Source organism: Mugil cephalus, chromosome 18, assembly GCF_022458985.1.
Source record: "Mugil cephalus isolate CIBA_MC_2020 chromosome 18, CIBA_Mcephalus_1.1, whole genome shotgun sequence".
In the NCBI taxonomy this organism is placed as follows: domain Eukaryota; kingdom Metazoa; phylum Chordata; class Actinopteri; order Mugiliformes; family Mugilidae; genus Mugil; species Mugil cephalus.
In genome coordinates this window covers 1,395,105-1,414,180 of record NC_061787.1, presented here as the reverse complement: position 1 = coordinate 1,414,180, position 19,076 = coordinate 1,395,105, and the positions used below count along the sequence as shown (strand labels likewise).

The 19,076-nt window shown below is 41.5% G+C and overlaps 1 protein-coding gene and 1 pseudogene across 1 annotated transcript in view; both read right to left on the bottom strand.

The window, feature by feature from the left end:
• Positions 1 to 3,203, bottom strand: part of LOC124995628 (serine/threonine-protein kinase 17A-like) — a 98,869-nt gene extending 95,666 nt beyond the window's left edge. Inside the window, exon 1 of the mRNA XM_047568142.1 lies at positions 3,189 to 3,203. The gene's annotated coding sequence lies outside the window, so the exon portion shown is untranslated. The remainder of the gene's footprint in view (positions 1 to 3,188) is intronic.
• On the bottom strand, positions 1,232 to 14,819 carry LOC124995613 (annotated as a pseudogene).
• Positions 14,820 to 19,076: the final 4,257 nt, after the last annotated feature.

The window sequence follows — 19,076 nt, the reverse complement described above, 5'->3', positions numbered from 1 at the left end:
GTCCAGTCTGAATAAAGAATAAAAGATGTGAGTTTACAAAGTTCCTGCTTGAACAGAACAACACAGAGTGATACAAAACAGAAATATTCATATTAACTTGATACAAAAAGAAAGAACCATCTGTATTCTTATAAAATAACATTTTGTGTAAACTTCCAGAAAACCTAACTGCACTCAAACTAAACTAAACCTCTACAGTCTGATATCAAAGAACATTTGTCACAGTGCTGAATAATTAATGAGCTTCTACATTTGGGTGGATCAACTTATTTTCAGAAATAATCACTAACAAATCAAAATCTAATGAAGAAATGACTTTAGGTGGTGGTGGTTTCACAGCGTTGTCCAGCTACTTCCAGATGTGATGCTGCTGTTGGTGCTGTGTCTTTCAAACAGAATTAATAGACGGAGGAAAGTTCAGCATGGAAACATCATCAAAGTGAGACAAAGAAACACCTCAGCTGTGAACTCCTCCCAACTCTAGAACTGATGGAATAAATATTTCTGTTTTCTGTCACTCTGTGCTGTTCTGTTGAGAAGAAACTGAACCTTTAAATGTCTTTTATTAAAGCTTCACTAGACACAGATTGTCCTCACTTTAGATGAACCCACAGAAATAGTTCATTAATAACCTCTAAATGTTTCACAACCACCTGAATTAATCATGATTAAGTTAAATAATAAGATGAATAAATGTAGATTTAAATAGTTTATTAATCATTTACCGACACTTTCTATATGACCTCATGAACCACTGATAACTCCAAAATAAATACTTTAAATATTTACTTTATTTATAAAAGACAAACTGATCATTAGTAAAGTATGAAAATATAATTATTAAACCTTATAGAGTTGATTATGGATGAGGAATAAATCATTTAATTCTCTACTAATGTTTCATAATGTGTAATTATCATAATGATTTTAGTTCTGTTCTAAATGTCTGACAGACTTTAAGGTGGAAATGAAGAGTGTCAGAGTTTCAGAGTCAATCATCCAGTTGAGGATTTTTCTTCTTCTATGAAGCTTTGAAATGTGGAGCTCAACATGGCTCTGCCACAGTCAATGGACTAAACCACAGAAGAAGAAACCAGACTTTACCATGAAGATCCTCAGTGTGGATCAGTAGAATATCAGCCTGATGTCACCACAACTTTACCATCATATTCATGTCAGCACACAAAGAAAACATGGAGTCTGACCTCAGAGTCTCCAGTTTATAGTCTGGACTCTCCACAAGATCAAGAAGATGCTTCACATCTGAATCCTTCAGGTTGTTTCCTCTCAGGTCCAGATGTTTCAGATGGGAGGGGTTGGACTTCAGAGCTGAGTCCAGAGAATCACAGCTGATCTTTGAAACACTGCATTCCTCCAGACTGGATAAAAGATGAAGATCAAATGTAATGAGACATGTTGTGTTAAAATGAGCAGTCTGACTTTGTCCTTCTGTTATTGAGGATCTTCATCATGTCTTCTACAAACAGTGTCTCCATCTGTCTCTCAAACATCTTAACCCTGACATCAACATATGTAAAGACATGAAGGATGACCAGGAGCTTCCTCCTCTTAAACTATGTAACAGGAGACAGCTCTGTGTGTCCGTTGTGTAGGAAGCTGATTGTTGTGATGTGGAGCAGCTGGTGTCCAGAGTACCAGGGTTACATAGGTCCTGTCTGTCTCATCAGTCTCTCTCTCATCTTCTTCCCAGACTCTTCACATTCCTGTCTGGTTGTGTTCCTGTAGCTTATCTGTATGTCTCCTACACTCTACAACATTCACACTCATACTCTTCACTCATGAACACCACACACCACAGACTTTACTGACTTCCACATCTCTATGTTGACTCCAGAGGTGGGTAGTAACGAGTTACATTTACTCCGTCACATTTACTTGAGTAAGTTTTTGAAAAAAATGTACTTTTAAATCACTATACTTTTGACTTTTCCTTGAGTAGATTAGTGAAGAAGAAACTGTTCTCTTACATTAGGCTACAATGAGCCTGTTACTTTTCCCCACGTACGCCTGGAACGGAAAGGAAATGGAAAGGTTTTCTAGAGTCTCCACTGAAACAAAAGGCCAGGAGGCTCCAGGTCCGGCACACAGGTGAAAAGGTCACAAGATCAAAAGGTGACAAAGGAGTTGAACACTCGGGGGTAGGAGTAGGAGACAGCCCTGACATCACTGAATTACCTGGCTACCTAAAGTCACATGAGGATGTGACCCTTTGGACAACAGCAGCAGGATGAAAACGGTCAAAATCAACGGTCGACAATGGAGACGCAGACGAGGAGGAAAACCCTCGGCCTCATGTTGAAAGAATGTTTGCCTTAGAAAAAGTGCAGCAGCTACATCATGCGGTGTCTTCAGTGTCTACCAACACAAACGGACATTTCACTGAAATGTGCGTGATTTATTTTTTATTAATTATTATTTTATTTTTTATTGAAGTACTTGAATTAAGTAATTAATTAATTATTTTTAATTTATTTTATTGACAGGATTAACTCTAATTTACCTAAAGATGATTATTTTGTATTTTTGTCTGATTGATCGCTTGTGTTAACTAATAAATCAGACATTACTCAACAGTCACTCAGTACTTGAGTAATTTTTACACCTAGCACTTTTTACTCTTACTCAAGTAATTATTTGGATGACTACTTTTTACTTTTACTTGAGTCATATTATTCTGAAGTAACAGTACTTTTACATGAGTATAATTTTTGGCCACTCTACCCACCTCTGGTTGAGTCTGAATGTGGTTTGGTAAAGTATTCTTTAATCTCCTGGTGTGTCTTCCTGTTGTTGTGACCACTAGAGTCAGGTCATGACATATGACAGATGTATGTTTGTGTCTCTCTCCAGATGAGTCTGAGGTTATGGTTCTGTTCAAGGTTTCCTCTTGTTGAGATTATTTCTTGCCACCGTTGCGTTAGTGTGCTCTGGGGGTTCAGGACATGTGTTGGAAAGCATCTTGAGAAAGTTATTGACACTATATAAATAAAATGGAACTGAACTGAATAATCCAACATCAACCAATGAGCCACAAATCAGTGGTTTTCAAACTGGAGTCATCTTCAACACCTGCTGGTCCTGTAGTAGCTGCCACCCCAACACTATGAAGTTATACATGAAAATAAATCAAACATCAGATCTACAACAGTAACAGACAGTGAACTGACCTCAGAGTCTCCAGTCTACAGTCTGGACTCTCCAGAAAACCACACAGCTGCTTCACTCCTGAATCCTTCAGGTTGTTTCCACTTAGGTCCAGATGTTTCAGATGGGAGGGGTTGGATTTCAGAGCTGGTCCCAGAGAATCACAGCTGATCTCTGACAACCTGCAGTAAAACAACCTGAATAAAGAATAAAAGATGTAGATTAAATCTCCTCTCCATGTCTGAGTGACTTTGTCCTTGTGTTATTGTGGATCTCCATCATGTCTTCTACAGACAGTAATATGTGACAGTGTGAGGTGTGTGAGCTCCTTCCAGCAGCTGTGGTTCAGAGAGAATGGACTGATACATGGATCACAGCAGGTTTGACTCCAAATGAAATGTAGTAACTGAATTACTCCACTATAAAAGTAACTACTTACCAGGGAAAGTAACTATTGTGTTACTCTTCTTAAATATGTCTAATAATTTGATATTTTTCTTAGCAGGTTTCAGCCAGTTGCATATAGAATTGTATAGACACGCACTTACACAGAACTTTTAATATTTATTGCCCCTCAGACTCCAACTGGTAACATATAAGGCTTTCACATCGGCTAAAGTCCCGGGTCGGACCTCCACCTGTGAAAGCTGCGTGCCTGTTTTTTCCTCCCTCATACGTCATCGCGTTCATTGTAGATAAAGTTTCAGTTTGTTGATGACCTGAAGAATGAACCCGTCAAACCCCCGCTCTTTCTCAAGGCTGATATTAGAATAAATCACTGTGTCCTGCACAGAGCCCGATATCTGCCTCCAAATCCCCCTTTTCTCGGATGCAGAGCGCTGCCATGATCATTAAAGTGGGAGATCACTATACAAGCTGGATAGAAACACAGTCCCCGTTCACCTATGCGCTTCCATTAACCATCGTGTAACAACACATTTGATTTGTTTGACTGAACAAAAAGGAACAACAATCTCTGCCCTTCAGAGATCAGTCTTTATGGGAGAAGATCAAAACTTGTTTTTGAGCTGAAGCTTCTACAATGATCCAGTCTGTCAGGCCGTCGAGTCAGAATGTAACAGGCAGATATGAGTCAGAGAGAAAAACCCGGGTCGACCCGGTCCAACCGGTGACGGCTCACAACTTTTCCTCCACATTCAGCAATGATGCCGCTTCCCTCTGCTAGTTTGGTGTGGGTGTGATTTGTGTATAAACTGAACACTGCCTGAGATTGGCTTATCGTGAAAGCCTACTGCACCTTAGCCAATCATCATCACCTATGCGGTTGTTTGGCCCCTCCCTCCTCTCCTCGACAACAAAAAAGAAAAGAAAAAAAAAAAAACAGCTCCCGTGGCTGAAAACCAAGTAACGCGCCCCATTTAATTTTCAGTAACAGAAACAGCGTTATAAAGATGGAAACAGTAATGAGTTAGGTTACCCCGTTACTGAAAAAAGTAACGCTGTTTATTTTAACGCCGTTATTCCCATCACTGCTTTTAACCAACCACAAGTTAGATCTAAGACACACGGGGAGGCAGAATTTAGTTATTGGCCCTCGACTGTGGAACAGCTGGAGAACCTCAGGGCCACAGAGACTCTGTATGTGTACATATGTGGTGGTGGCTTCTTGATGATTTATATTTTTGTCTGTGTGAAGCACTTTATGCTGCTGTTTTTGGTACGAAAAGTGCGATATGAATAAAGTTTGATGTGATTTAGATGTGTTCAGGTTTTAAATGTTCAGCTCAACATCACTGTGTCCTAACAGCCTTTAAGCTTCATTGACTTTAACATTTTCTACAGTTTCTGCTACAAACACTGGTCTTGAACTAAAGGACATTTACAGATTGATGGAGGAAAGTTGTGGATGAAGATGAATTAGATTCAGTTGGTGATTAAACATATCAGATCTACAACAGTAACAGACAGTGAACTGACCTCAGAGTCTCCAGTCTACAGTCTGGACTCTCCAGAAAACCACACAGCTGCTTCACTCCTGAATCCTTCAGGTTGTTGAGACTCAGGTCCAGATATTTCAGATGGGAGGGGTTGGACTTCAGAGCTGGTCCCAGAGAATAACAGCTGATCTCTGACAAACTGCATCTCTTTAATCTGAATAAAGAATAAAAGATGTAGATTAAATTAGGGATGGCTCGATACCACTGTTTCACATGCGATATCGTTACTGGAGCCTTGTGGATCAGCCGATACTGATCTGATTCTTTCTGTCACTCTAAAAGTTGTTAATACATGGATGTAATTTGCTTGATACTGACATCTAAAAACACCACGTTCACTGTATAACTATTCTGGTTCCCTAAAGAAAGAAGGAAAATTTGTGACCACAACTGAAGTTATGTGTAACTGCTGTGACTTTATTAAAACTTGAAGCTCACACAGCTTTTAACAGCATTTGTAAACACAACGGACCCAGCTGCACCATTCAAATGTTTGACATGAAATAAAAGTGCATCTTGGTGCAAATATTTAAATTAAATTAGAATAATTGCAGTGTATAAACAGGTATGGTAGGTACATGTAGGTAGAAGTAAGATACACACGGTTTCTTAAGACACACAATCAAAACAAAAAATCTCTAGGCTACACACCTGATTTGCTGCACCAAAATAAAAACAGAAAAACAAAAGTAAACAGAGATTGTACAATAAGTGTCACAATTCCAATATTCACATTATGTTGACTGAAAACAATAAAACAGTTTAGAGATAAACTCACTCACCTGTTTCTACCTGAATGGGATCAGTGTATCAGAGATGCTGTGCCGGTTTGGTAGCTGATAGCACAGCTCCAAATGTTGTACCAAACCTCAAAACCCCACATATTCCACTACATAAAGTGGTTGATCATCCAGCAGAATGAACTCAACAGTTTTCTCTGTTATCATTTTGTCCTTGGTGCTCTCTGGAGTTACTTTTACACTCTTCTGTAGTGTTTCCTGCAACGATGGTTGCCACGGTTCGCTTTTTTTTGCACTCGCCTGTAATAAGCCTCTGTACACCTTCCCATGATGTGTGAACAGATATTTTTGTAAGTTTGTCGTGTTAAAATACCCGGTTTTGCTGCCACTCCTTGAGACACTCGTTTTGCAAACGTTTTGCACTCGGCTGTTTTACTTTTCTCCTCCTAAAGTAATTTCACACAGCAGACACGACCACAGCTCTGCAGGCTTCTGTTCACGTGACAAAAACACAGGCACATGGAAACCATGGCAACAGCTCATCTGTGTTACGGCATGTCGCACAAAGGGAAGTTGAGGATATATAAGATAGTTTGGGCTCATGGATCGGACGGGGTCTGATAAAAAAAATCGATACCTGATCCAGTCAATTTGGCCGAGACCAGACTCAATATCGATCCAGTGGATCAGATCATCAGTAGATTAAATCATGAATCAGATGTGTTCAGGTTTTAAATGTTCAGCTCAACATTACTGTGTCCTAACAGCCTTTAACCTCATTGACTTTAACATTTTCTACAGTTTCTGCTACAAACTCTGGTCTTAAACTAAAGGACATTTACAGATTTATGGAGGAAAGTTGTGGATGAAGATGAATTAGATTCAGTTGGTGATAAACATATCAGATCTACAACATTCAGTGCGTTTACATGCAGAGCTTAATGGAGCTATGCTCAAAATTCTGCTTTCTGACTATAGTCTTTGTCCCAGTTTACATGCAGCGGAAGAAAATCTAATAACTGATGGGAACATTTCCTCCTCCTCAACACTATGTGGCGATATGTGTCTTTTCAGTGGGTTAATACCACGTTAATACGGCCCGCTTTCTGGTTGACTTATTACGTCATATAATAAACAACAACCATAGGGATAATAGTTCATTTTTCAATCTTGTATATAATGTTCATGCTACTGGATAATGAGAACTCCAATTTTAAACGTGGTTACATGCACTTAAGTTCTCCTGTTACCGACTGATTAAGACAATAATTCGTTCTTTTCATGCGCAGGTAAATGTACTGAGTAAGAGACAGTGAACTCACCCCAGAGTCTCCAGTCTACAGTCTGGACTCTCCAGAAAACCACACAGCTGCTTCACTCCTGAATCCTTCAGGTTGTTGATACTCAGCTCCAGATGTTTCAGATGGGAGGGGTTGGACTTCAGAGCTGGTCCCAGAAAATCACAGCTGATCTCTGACAACCTGCAGCTCTTCAAACTGAATAAAGAATAAAAGTGAGCTCCCGTGAAACATATGATGTTGAAAATCCCAGAGACAGATCGGTCTCTTATGGGAGTAGACCAAAACTACTTTGCTTCTGTTTCCAGTCACACCCTGGTGGTGGTAAACTACCTCAGCAGTCACAGCTGCCCTGGGGCAGGCTCATGGAAACATGGCTGCTAATTTGCACCTACAGCCTCTCCTACCACCACCAACATCACTCACTCGCAATCATACACCTGGAGGCAAAAGGTGGGTGAAGGAAACAATGGACAGACTAGGAACAGGGTGGAATCAAACCGCCAACCTTTCAGTTATTGGATGGCTGCTCTACCTCCTGAGCTACTGCTGAACACAATGTGAACGGAATAATGCGAACAATGCGAGCCGATCAAATCTCTGGTCGATTGCCGGGTCATTCGTACGATGTGAAAGGGGCTTTAGACTGCTCAACAACATCAGTAACTGTCTGTGACTGGACATTTATCAACTAAAGAACATTTGACACATCAGTCAATGATTTAAACTGTGTTACCTCTCAAGGTCTTAACCTGAGGAGACTGGTTACTATGTGTAAAATAATAGTTCTTTATTCAAAAATAACGAATGAAACGCTGGCAGCAAAACTACACACAGACCAGACCCAGCAGCCACAAACAAACTCAAAGTGGAATAACTGAACGAAAGACGCCACCTGAGGGAACAAAGACACTGGATTAACAGACAAAACAATTAACCAGAAACACCACCACAACTGAGGGGAGAACAAGAAAGATTAATACAACCTCCTTTCCACTGAAAAGAGTAACCAGCACAGCACAGACAAGAAATGCAATAAAGAAATGGTCAAATAAAGCAGCTCCAACAGCTCCAGTCAGTGAACTGACCTCAGAGTCTCCAGTTTACAGTTTGGACTCTCCAGTCCAGCAGACAGATGCTTCACTCCTGAATCCTCCAGGATATTGTCACTCATGTCCAGCTCTGTCAGATAGGAAGGGTTGGACTTCAGAGCTGAGGCCACAACTTCACAGTGAGTCTCTGAGAGTCCACATCCAGTAAATCTGTAATTAGAAAACATATAAACCTGTTATAAAATCATATCATTTCCATCTAGATCCAGACTGAATGAGTATGAAACAGAGTGAGGTGATCATCTGATGATGCTGTCTTCCAGGTCACTGCTCGTGAGGTTGACTGGTGGTGCAGAGAGTAGCTGGAAGTGTCTATGAATCCTTTTTGTGTAATGTGAACTGTGAGAGTGTGTGTTACATCTTGAGTATTGACCGACCTTGCTGTGTAGTCAACACAGTTTGATAGTTTTCGATGTCACAATTCACCGCAGTATTAAGCGCTACAATTAATTGATCGTAACGTTTATTGAAAACCGTCAGAAAATAGTATTCTGCGACCATAGTTAAGGGCAACTCAAACGGAACGAAAACAGAGTTACGCAACACCCACGCAGTGTTTCCAGTGGCGGGTCACCAATCCTAAATCCTAGCCGCCGATCCTTCAAATGTCTCGGGTACTCGCGACTACTAAGGTAAACAACAGATAACTATCTTATTCAGTATCTACTCTTTGGGGTTCTCAATCTACCGGTTACCACCGGTCACTTTGTAAAACTTCCTCAAGTGTCTCGATCCGCTGGACGGTGCTCGGTTTATCAATAAAGAACGAGGTTACTGTGGCCCAGAAGTTTAACACCACATGTCTGTTTCTGTTTATTATCTCCTCTTTTGAGCGCTGACGTTCTCGCTACACGCTGGTCTGTTGACAATATCACATGATGTTGGTAACGCTACACTTAAATTATCTGATGTTTCATCGAGTTGTTTTCTTGTTGCTCAGGTTTATGTGTGTGCAAATACAAATATTGTATCATATAATTATTAATATAATTATATTTTAGCATCAAAATATATAAATAAAGGAAACTTTAAGACCTTTAAGGAGTGTTCATGTGATTTTACATATGAATAGATATGTGAAATCAATCAACACATGATAATCGTGATTGTTGTAATATCAGGATAAATTCTCTGACAATAATTGTACTAAGGAAAACTGTAATCGTGGCATCCCGAAGTGGGACCTCAGCTCCCAGGCTCCGCCCACCCTTAGCTGCCCCTCGCTATGCCTGATTCTTGACAGTCAGACCTTTTCTCCCTCTCGAACAAACACAGTGTGCCTATTCTCCTTCCTAGCAGATGAGGAATTTGCTTTAATCCATTTTTCCTCAATTGCAGCTGCTAAGCATTTCAGAACCTGGTTGTGACGCCAGGTATATCTCCCTTGGGAGAGACTAACCCTGCAACCTGTCAGAATGTGGCTAAGTGTACATACACAAGAACACATTGGGCAGGCAGCATCCTCCCCTAACCACTGGTTTAGGTTCTGGGGAGATAGCAGCACATCATAAATCTGATCCTACCAGCCTCCATGCTCCACAGCTCTCTCCACTTCAACTTCTTTTTCCTCCACTAGCTCCACAGCATTCTATTATGCTTTCATTGAAAATGTGATAACCTTCTCCTTTACATGTTGGCTTCATTCCACTACACTGCAGTATAGAAACCACCTGCTGAACATGGTGAAGGTCTGCTCTAATATAATCAGGCAGCCTGTTCATCCCCCTCACTGTCCTGTGTGATCATCAGACAAAGATTTTACAGGATTCTTCCAACATTCTGTGTCTGAGTTTGAGTGGCTTCCCTCAGGATGCAGAGGAAGAGGACTAGGTTTGTCCCCAGAGCTGTCCAGCTCCTCAGTTCAGCTGCTTAAGTCTGAACAAAGAAAGCTAAATGCACTTGAATACTTGCACTTTTTAAGGTACTGTTATGTTCTTAAAATACTGTCATGTGCTTTTTTAATCTGAATATGCAACTGTGTGGCCTGTTCTGTTTTGTATGTCCTTTAAGCTGTTGATGTAAAGTGATTTGAATTGAAATGAATTGGACATCTGAATGATTTTGTTAATGATCAGGACTCACTGAGCCTTTCTGCAGTTCCTCACAGCTGAGATCAGTCTCTGTCGTCCCTCATCTGATGTGTTGTACTTCATCAGGTCCAACTCATCTAGAACCTCCTCTGACATCTGCAGCATGTAGGCCAGAGCTGAGCAGTGGATCACAGAGAGTTTCTTCTTTGATCTGTTCTCTGACTTCAGGAACTCTTGGATCTCCTGATGAACTGAGAGGTCGTTCATCTCCATCAGAGAGTGGAAGATGTTGATGCTTCTGTCAGGAGACATTTTACTGTTCCTCATCTTCTTCAGCTTGTTGATGGTTCTCTGGATGATTTCTGGACTGTTCTCTGTCTGACCCAGCAGACCTCCTAAGAGTCTGTGGTTGGACTCCAGAGAGAGGCCATGAAGGAAGCGAACTAACAGGTCCAGGTGACCATTTTTACTGAGCAGGGATTTCTTCATGGCTCCATACAGAAAGTCATCCAGAGACTTAGTGGAGTCTTGGTGGTCTTTCCCCAGGAAGTTCTTCAGAACCTCTGTCTTCTTGTTGGTGTAAGAGTGGAACATGTAGACTGCAGCCAGAAACTCCTGAACGCTCAGATGAACAAAGCAGTAGACTGATTTCTGGAAGATCACACTCTCTCTTTTGAAGATCTCTGTACAAACTCCTGAGTACACTGAGGCCTCTGTCACATCCAGACCACAGCGCTCCAGGTCTTCTTGGTAGAACATGATGTTTCCTTCCTCCAGATGTTCAAACGCCAGCCTCCCCAGGTTCAGAAGAACTTCCCTGTCACCCTCCATCAGCTCCTGTGGACTCGTCTCATGTCCCTCATGGTACTTGTTCTTCTTCCTCTTTGTCTGAACCATCACAAAGTGTGAGTACATGTCAGTCAGGCTCTTGGGCAGTTCTACTCTCTGCTCTGTAGTCAACATGTGCTCCAGAACTGTAGCAGTGATCCAGCAGAAGACTGGGACTCCACACAGGATGTGGAGGCTCCTGGAGGTCTTGATGTGGGAGATGATTCTGCTGGACAGCTCTTCATCACTGAACCTCTTCCTGAAGTACTCCTCCTTCTGGGCATCAGTGAAGCCTCGTACTTCTGTTACCCTGTCAACACATGTAGGAGGGATCTGATTGGCTGCTGCAGGTCTGGAAGTGATCCAGACCAGAGCCGAGGGAAGCAGCTTCCCCTTGATGAGGTTTGTCAGCAGCACGTTGACTGATGCCTTCTGTGTGACATCAGACACAACCTCACTGTTGTTGAAGTCCAGTGAAAGTCTGCTTTCATCCAGGCCGTCAAAGATGAACAAAGGTTTCCAGACAGCCAGCTGCTCTGCTGTGACCTTCTGTAATGTTGGATGGAAAACATGGAGCAGCCTGAGAAGACTGTACTGCTCATCTTTGATCAAGTTCAGCTCCCTGAACGAAAGCACAATCACCACACTGACATCTTGGTTTTCCAAACCCTCTGCCCAGTCCAGAGTGAACTTCTGCACTGAAAAGGTTTTTCCAACACCAGCGACGCCGTAGGTCAGAACAGTCTGATGTGTCTCTGTTGGTCAGGTAAGGCTTTAAAGATGTCGTGGCACCTGATTGGAGTGTCATGGAGGGCCTTCATCTTGGAAGCTGTCTCAAGCTGCTTCACCTCATGTTGATTATTAACCTCTTCACTCTGTCCCTCTGTGATGTAGAGCTCAGTGTAGATCCTGTTGAGGAGAGTTCCTCTTCCTCTTACATCAGTTCCTTCAGTCACACGTTCACACCTCCTCCTCAGACTGATCTTATGTTCATCTAAAACCTCCTGCAGGCCAACATCATCTGGAAAGAAGAACAAACAAGAGACAGAAAGGAAACAGTCATCCCTGTTTGAAGTCACAAAGAACAGAAAACAGACTTTAAATGCCCTTACTTCTCATGATAACTGATTTTTCAGAGGAAACGTTAGAAATGCTCTTTGTTCTATCAGCCTCTGAGGGGGCGTGTCAGTGTTTGATTGACTTCCAACGTTTCCTTTAGCTCTTTCACAACAAAAGAGTTTAACCACAACAAGTTTAAATTAATTTATATCAGCAGAAATTAACTGAGCTCAGTTATGAGTAAAATAAGGCTGGTATGAGAAGTGCAGGGAAACAAAAAAGAGAATGAATTAAACTATAGCATGAGTGAATTAAATGTAGAGTCTTACTTGTTCTGGATCTTTTTCCACACTGGGGACAGGAGGAGTGTCCTGATGAATCAGACTGGTCCCAGTTTGAGGTGATGCACTGTCTGCAGAACCAGTGTTCACAGCTGGTAGAGACTGGATCCTTCAGGACGTCCTGACACAAAGCACAGCAGGACAGCTGCTCCTCCACAGAAACATGACTCCTCTTCCTCTCTCTGTCAACACATTTCTTCATCATTAAAATCATTTGCACATTATCAACATTTGACATCACTGTCCAGAAGCTCAGACACTCACAGAGAACAGGAAAAGTTTGAATTGACTTCCTTTGATTTCCACTCTCCTGCTTTGATCAACACCAATGAACTGCTTTCCCTGTCTGTTAGGGGTGTAATGATTCGTTTTAACAACGATTCAAATCACGATTCGTGGTTGCCGATTCAATTTAAGGACGATTTTGTTTCATTTAGAACGATACGATCCAAAACGATTAGGTGACTTGAAATCAATTCAGTAACTTTTTAGCCAAAAATTAAACCAGCGTGACTGAAATAAATACCTACTCAGTGTTTCCTCTACATTCATTTAGGAGTGACGGGCCAACATTCCCATTGACTGTATATACTGCCATTCCTAAACCCTAGCCTCCACTCCTTCAAATTTCTTTTCTTTTTTGGTATTGACGCAAATACTCTGTATGGTAGGTACATCCCCGTGCTCCGAGCCCATCTCCTGCAAAAACAGCTGGAACTGAAGGTGATTCAGGCCACGCGCCCGAATGAAGTTCACTGTTTTCATGACCGTGGTCACTATGTCATCCATCCCCAGCACATTCCCACGCAAAGCTTCTTGGTGGATGATGCAATGATACGTTATCAGAGGCGTGTGACAGCTCATTTTTGCATTTTCCCCTTCATTAGTCCAACCAAGCCCGCTTTTCCTCCACACATTACCGGTGCACCGTCTGTAGTTAATCCCACCAAGTTTTCCCAGGACAATGCATTTGTTCTTACGGACTTCTCCACCGCATCAAAAATGTCCCATGCAAAGCAGCTACATCCAACAGCTCCTCAGTGACAGAGAGATCCGACTTTACGCCTCTAATTAAAATTGATAACTGCGCTGAATCCGTGTTATCTGTGCTTTCATCAACAGCTAAAGAAAAAGCTATGTAGCCGCGTGTCTCCTCGGCCAGTTGTGTTGCAAGATTTTCTGCTAGTTCATGGACGCGGTCCGCTATGGTGTTTCTTGATAAACTGACATTTTTAAAAGCTTTCACTGCCGCATTGTTTTTGGCTGTGGCTTTTCTGAACACATTCTGCTGCGACCGCAATTTGTCTTTCAATTCTTGTGCAATTTGTTGCTTTTCTTGAAGGCTAGCTTTGCCGTACTTAGCACCGTGTTTGGTGTCAAAATGCCGGCGTAGATCACTTTGACAACCGACACCGCCTGGTAACACAAAAGACATACCGGTCTTTCTCCTTGAAGCACAAACATGTATTCGCCTTCCCATCTTTCTTGAAACAGTCTCCCATCTGCATCAACTTTTCTCTTCCTGGACATTTTAGGATCATTATTTGTATTTCTCAATTCCGCTTGTTGGCATTGATGCGGAAACACTGCCGTGTAGTGGCGGTAAAAGCCGTCACCTGGCGGGTAACACAATGCATTGTTGGAAATGTAGTTACATGGCAAAACACGCTTTTCACATACCTTCATTTCCGGACTACAGAGTGCACCTGATTAAAAGCCGCATGCTCTAATTTTAGAAAAAAAAATTGGAGATATTTACACGGAAAGATATTACACGTGAGGATTTTTAACTTTTAATTTAATCCGTATGGTAAAAAAACAAACACATATTGCAAATGCTTTTTTTTTTCGAACAGTGCCTGTAACACGGCTACATTTAAATATACGTACGTGTCAGTAACACACAAATTACGTTGCTTATGCTTTTTTACTCAACAGTGCACGAACAACATTCCTCCTAACGACCGGTGTGTATATATATATACACACACACTGCAGCCTACCAGGTCGCCTTCTTCATCTTCTTCCTGCGCACTGAAACCATCAAAGTCCTCTTCTTCAGTGTCCGAATTGAACAGCCTCGGGATCCCGTCACTCACTTCAGCCTCTTCGTTGTCGCTGTCACTTAAGCGCACCCGGTCCTCTTCATCACGCAGCAGTCCAGCCTTTCGAGACCCGTAGGTGATGGTGGATGTTTTGACACGGCTCCACGCATTTAGGATCCACTGGCAGACTTGAGTGAAAGATGCTCTTCGCATGCGGCCTGTTTATGGTGAAGGTTTTCTCGCCGCTCGTCATCCGATCCAGTGGCTGCAAATACTCACTCATCAATCTGATTGGTCAACTGTTGCGAGGCGAAATGTTTTTCGCAGCTTGACCAAAATAAATAAATAAATAATGCATTAGCCGCACCATAGTATTGGCCGCAATTTTCAAAGTGTGGGGGGAAAAGTAGCGGCTTATAACCCGGAATTTACGTATTTATTTTTAGACACTCAGACCTTTTAAGCCCAATTGAAATGACGTGGCGCCTTGAGTTTGACACATATGCAATACAGGAACCTTTGGGTATGTGGAGGAACGGGAGATTCTCATCTTAGATGTGATCAGATATCAACTGTGTGATGTTATCATGTCAATATGGACCAAAACCTCTGAGGAATGTTTCCAACACCTTGTTGAAAGTCTGACACCAAGAATTAAGGCAGTTCTGAAGGAAAAAGGATCCAACCTTTTACTAGCAAGGTGTACCTAATAAAGTGGCCGGTGAGTGTGTGTTTATATCATGTCTATGACTCTCACGAGCTGCTGGTCTTCTTCACCTCACAGGATCTGTGCTGGAAGGAGCTCAACAGCGCCCCCCTACCACCAATGTACTACAATGGTATTCTCTGGCCAGGAGTGGAAGTGCAGCAGTAAATAGTATTTAATCATAGATATATATGGGTCAAAGACGTGTAAGTATTTTAAAAGTGAAGAAAAAACTAAATCAGCTGCTATTAATAATAATAAAAGAACAACAGTAAAACATCAAATTAATGTCTAAAAACCTACAGCTACTGAATTGATTAACATGTCCAGTCTTTCTAACAGAGGACATGTCCTGGGTAACAGAATACCTTTGTTACCCAGGAAGGACAAAACAACAGTTTTTCCTTTATAATCAGGCACTAACTGGGTCTACTGTGTAAAACATTAGTTTAATCTTCAACACATTAATGTCATATTTCACATGAAATACGTCATTTTAAAATTTAAAAAATTATAAATGTGTTATTGGCGTTATCCAGAAAGACACATCATGGTGATACATCAGGACCACTGAGGAAAAAAGTTAAAAAAAAATCAACATTTTAAGAGTGATTTACTGACATTGTTATCTCTTTTGGGGGTCCTTCAGAATCTGTTGGCTGATACAACACCCTGTAACATGGCTGTCCAAATCCAGTTATGGCCATACAGAAACTTTATGTGTGATACACAGGAAGGACATTTGAGAATCCAAAAATGGGGACAAAAGTATTTCTTGAATAAAAATGTAAATGAGCTTAGTGTTGTTACTATATTTGTAGGTGTCACTACAAACACCAACACAATTATGCCCCAGTGTATCATTAATGCCGTTATTAAGATTTTTGACATTTTTAGCATAATTTTGCACTTAGATCTTTAGCCCGGACGTTATCCAGGAAGGATAGTTTTGTACTTTTGAGCTGGTCCTTAAATTTTCATTTCTTACAGTAAATACTCATATGAGCAAGTAAAGTGGGGAGAATTGAGGAACAAATTGTACCTATTTTTACTATTATAAATATGCCTTGGACACCAGAATTGACATGTCTCATCTTTGACCCATATACATCTATATGTGTTTATATCGATAGTTTTTAATGAGAGTAAGAGCAGCGACCAAGTACAGATTCAAGCGCTGACGGAGGAAAAATACAGCGGACAAAGACCAAATATAATTAGTCTTAGAAATAGTGAACAGTGGGAACAGTCTTGGAAACTATTTTTTTTTTTCATATTTTTTTTCTATTGATGCAAATATTCCACCGCCGCATGTCTCCACCTTCACACCAGAGTCATGTACTACTACTAAGGTAAACAACAGATAACTATCCTGCTCAGTATCTACTCTTTGGGGTTCTTAATCTACTGGTTACAGTCACTTTTTAAACCTTCTCAAGTGTCTCGATCTGCTGGACGGCGTGGGATGAATTTTATGTACATTTTAATTGTAGTTTTATCAAACGGCATCTGAAATAATAAACAAAACGCAAAATGAGACTATGACACTACAACTCCCATGAGCACTATGTTTGCAAAGTATTTGCTCATTGGTCCATTCATGACCGACGTCATTGTAGTCAGGCGTTCTCTGAGGAGAACATGGTTGTGAAACAGCAATAATGTGGAGGCAGGTTGAAGGTATCAGAAAACCCAGAGAAGAGACAAACCAAAGACAAGCTGAAGATGAAAACACAGGGAGACAAAGAAAAAGAAAAGCCTGTTTAATGAAAACTATAACGTGGCTCTCTTGAATACTTGATTCTGATTGGTCAGTCGCCAGTATTCAGTGGTGATTATGTATCGATGGACCTCTGCTGCCCCTGGCAACGAGATGGACACTGTTGCCCCTGGCAACCAACACCACCCAACGTTAACTCACTTAATAACTAGGAACATGGAGTATCTTTCAAATATAACATTTAATTTATTTGGAGAGGACAAAACACTGGATACATGGCTGAGGAAAAATAAAGAAGAAGAGAAGAAAAGAAAACAGTACAGAACGGGTAAGAGAGGCGAAAATTACTAGGAATCTCTTTGAATCATTGTTTTGTGTCACATTACTGAATAACTTGGTTGTAAGTTGTGTTCTAAGCGGGCTTTTAATATGTGATAAGGAACCACACCTTTTATTACTATAGACTGAATATTTCCATATAAAAGCAGCTTTAGGCCGATTCATCAGAGCTGAATACTTGATAATGACCTGCAGTATTAAACATTTCTTGATATGAGTATACAAGGGTCATTTCCATTTTACCCCTGTATTAGATAGGAACAGCTGAAGACGGACAGGAAGGAGGGGACAAAGAGAGGAGAATGACATGGACATGTGCAGGTAAAGAAAACAGGTAATGTTACAGCTGATCACAGACAGCATCATCAGATCTGATCACGTGATTAATCTCCGTCTGTGGGACTGACCTCTGCAGAAACAGATACAATAATGTTTTATTCTCATCAGTAACTGATGATCTCTGAGATAAAAACCAGTTCAGGAGCAGTTTTATTGCAGACTTCAGTTGCAGCGGCCCGGTGCTCTTCTTTAGTCAACAGGTGCTTACTGACAACGGATCACTCTCAAGCTGAACTCATCACATTAAAATGGAAATGGACTCTGGAGGGGCTTGATTCTTTACCGGAGATTATACACCAACAAATACGGACCAAACAACGACCAACAGTGACCAAAAGGAACAACAGTGACACTGCGAGAGACGGCAGAGGAGGGGCAAGCGAGCCGGCATCTGAACCAGGCTAGACACGGCTCCTCACAGACCAGCGATCCCCAGGGTTTTTATTACCAATACCCGTTCCCTGGTAAATAACATGGACAACATTAAAGACAGATTGTCACTCGCTGGATGGACAGCTGCATAACAATAATAACAGAAATATGGCTGCGGGACAACATTTCAGACTCAGCCATTGAGCTATATGTTAGCATCAGCATCTGACGACTTCAGTCACACCAATCTGAAGACAATGTTTCCCAAATTTAATTAAAAAATGTAGACAATCAATTCAAGGAAAGGCAGAACACTTGACCAAGTCTACACCAACATTCCCGGACCTGACACAGCCAGACTCTCCACATAGCTTGGACATTCAGACAGTCTATCCGTGTTTTTAACACCATCTTATAGGCCCCTCATCTCTAGATCAAACCCATTATATAAGAACGTGCAGTGTTGGAGCGAGGAGGCAACGTTGTCTTTGCCAGACTGTTTTGAGGACACTGTGTGGGTCATTTCTGAACATCCACATACTGAGACCTACACCTTCTTTGTGCTAGAACATATCAACTCTTGCATAGACAGTGTAACCACCAGTAGACAGGTTAAAACATTTGCCAACAACAAACCCTGGTTCAACTCCACGGTCAGAGGTCTACTAGGGACCAGGGATTCAGCACCGAGGACAGGAGACAGAGAGGCCTATAGGAAGGCTAGAGTGGACCTGAACAGAGGCATCAAGGCTGCAAAGTTAAAAGACAAAGAGCAGATAGAGGCAAACTTCAGAGGAAACAACCTGCACTCAATGAGACAAGGCATCCAGAACATCTTGGATTACAAGGAGTGTAACGACGTGCCTGTCATTCAAAAGGCGTTTGAGAGGATGAGATAAGGTCCTGTATATTTTGTGTGACGCGCTGCTGCTGGTTCATGTAAACACGCTGAGTCCAGGTGACTTTCAAGCATTTAATACATCAATCACAGCTACTTCAGCAGCTTTCAGATTACACACGCCCA